Genomic DNA, 2,976 nt, shown 5'->3' with positions numbered 1-2,976 from the left:
TCTATGTTATACCTTAACAAAGAAGAAAAACTCATTTAGCTTACAAGTAAGAATCAGTTTTAGTGCAGTACTTTTATGAGTATGGACTCTGGAGTCTTGGATATATAATCAGTTGATTACAATCAACATCTGAATGATTTTGGAAACTAAGTTTCCTCATCTGTAAAATGGATGATTTTCTGTAATAACTGTACATTTTTACTTTTTATATAAGGCTATCTGTATAAGTCACTTACCATCATGCCTGCCACAATACATGTAAGTTTTAGTATAATATCGTCCTGATTCAAAACATTTTCTGCTTTTTAAAACATCCTGCTGTTTAGACAGATAACTGACATTATTCAGTACATCAAATGGTATGTTTTTATTAGTTATCTATTTGTGACTTGCTTAGCAATTATAATGGCAACTGACATTTATGTAACTCTTTATATTTAAAAGCGACTTTTATATACATTATCTAATTTAATTATTCACCACAGTGCTATAAAAATGATACTAATTTTATCCTCATCTTGCCAACCTAGAGCCTGAGATGCAGAGACCTGAAGTAACTTACCCAAATGACATAGTCAAGAAATATTAGAGAGAGTCATAACTCAGACATTTATCTTTCCCTCTTCAAACAGAAGGGTACATTCCAGTCACCTACAGAGCTAGTTACAAGTTCCACCCCACTTAGTGTCTGATTCAGCAGGTTTGAGGTGGGTCCTGAGGTTGCTGCATTTCCCAGGCAATGCTGACACTACTGTCCTATGGACCCCACTTTGAGTAGCAAAGCTTTGCAGATGAATAAAGTGTAAGCATCAGACCTGAGTTCTGCCTTCAAAGAGCTTACATTTCTTTTTTCAGGAAACAGGACTGAAGTATGAAATAATAGAAGCCTCCCTAAAGTGGTTTATATCCTGAGAACACCCTCCACTGGAAAGAAAGTTTCATAGCAGAAGAGAACTTAAGAATACTCAAATTATGTATAGGAGAACGAAGTATGCTTAGATACGCTAATCTTAATGGTGCTCAATGACTTATATGCCAAAATGTTAAAATGGTGGGAGGCCCCTAAATTAATATTGTAATTCAAGTATCCTAGTTGTGTTATTCTCACAGATTGTCATCTCATTATGTCCAGTAATATTTTAGGATGTTTTAACCATCATTATTTCTTTGATTGATGTGAAAATTAGTCTCAGTGCTTAACCCCAGGCTTTTGTCAGTGTAACCCTACTTAGTTCCAGCTTCTTTTTTATAAAAAGTGCATATATGCACCCACAACCATTGTTACTAATGGAAACTACTTGAAGAAAAGAAAGAGAGAAAACAGTGACCAAAATTCTTACAAAATAAAATAAAAGCTTTCCATTTTTTCCAGCTTTCCTTTGTTTCATACCAGCCGGTTACCAGAGTTTTAACAAGTAACCAGTTATCTATTTTTTAAATAACAGCATTATTAAGGTATAATTCACATACCATACAATTCACTCGTATAAAGTGTACAATTCTGTGGGTTTCAGTGTATTCATAGAGTTATGCAACCATCACTACAATGTAATTTTAGAACATTTTGTTACTCCCAAAAGAAACCCTGTACCCATTAATGGTCACTCCTCATTTCTCAATTCACTCTGCACTTTACAACCGCTAATCTACTTTCTGTCTCCATGGATTTGTCTGTTCTGGGCATTTCATAGAAATGGAATCACAAAATATGTGGTCTTTGTGACCAGCTTCTTTCATATAGCCTAACATTTTTGAGGTCCATCCATGTAAAATGGATCAGTTTTTTATTCCATTTTATGGTCAAATAATATTCAATGGAATGAATATGCCACATTTTATCTACCCATTCATCAGTTGATGGACATTTCAGTCACTTCCACACTTTGGCTATATGAGTAAGGACACATTCATGTACAAGCTTTTGTGTGGACATTTGTTTCCGTGTGTCTTTGATATATACCCAGAGTAGAATTCCTGGGTCATATGGAAACTATGTTTAAACCATAAGGAACTGGCAGTTTTCCTAAAGAGTTGCATCTTTTTACAATCCCACTAGCAGTGTATGATGGTTCCAGGTTCTCCACATTCTCACCAACTCTTGCTAATATTTGTCTTTTTGTTTACAGTAGTGGGTGTGAAATGGTATCTTGTTGTGGTTTTGATGTGCATTTCCCTAATCCCAGTGATGCTAAGGTTCTTGCATGTGCATTTCCTTATCTTTTTTTCTTTTTCCACCCTTTGAGACAAGGTCTCACTCTTAGTCCAGGCTGAACTGCAGTGGTGCAATCACAGCTCACTGCAACCTTGACTTCCCAAGCTCAAGTGATCCTCCCACCTCAACCTTCCGAGTAGCTGGGACTACAAAACGCACGCTTTTTAATTTTTTAGAAATGGAGATCTCACCATATGGCCCAGACTGGTCATTCGTTTATCTCTTTTGGAGAAATGTGTGTTCAGACTATTTGCCCAATTTTAGTTGTTTTTTGTTTCTTTTTAAAATTTAATTATAAAATTTGATTCACTTTTTTTGTGCTCTTCTTTGTTTTGGTCTTGTTTTGTTTGATTTGGTCTTGTTTTGTTTCTTAGCCTTGTGGTGACTAGTGAGTAGCTATTGGTAGAAAGTGGGTAATTACTAAACAAATTGCAATAAGAAAAAAAGAATTAAATAGTGTGGAACACTTGCAAATATGATAACTAAGTTTTACCAATTATGAACAGGTTAACATTTGGTTTACTGTTTGGAAAATTATGATGTACAGTTTACACATTGGTTCTAACAGAGTATTTAGTCTCTATCTTTGTGTCATATTTAATACCACCATTTTCCAAATTGTTCCATGGAATGTTAATAGGTTTTATATCAAAAAGGGGTTTGTGACTTAATAAGTCTGGAGAACCATAGACTCAATAAACGGGATGGAGTGTTTTAACTCAAGGGCTTCCTTGAACCTTTTTTTTTTTTTTTTTTTTTTTTTT

This window comes from Rhinopithecus bieti, unplaced genomic scaffold (assembly GCF_001698545.2).
Source record: "Rhinopithecus bieti isolate Rb0 unplaced genomic scaffold, ASM169854v2 scaffold_4658, whole genome shotgun sequence".
Taxonomy (NCBI): domain Eukaryota; kingdom Metazoa; phylum Chordata; class Mammalia; order Primates; family Cercopithecidae; genus Rhinopithecus; species Rhinopithecus bieti.
This window is presented reverse-complemented; position numbering follows the sequence as displayed.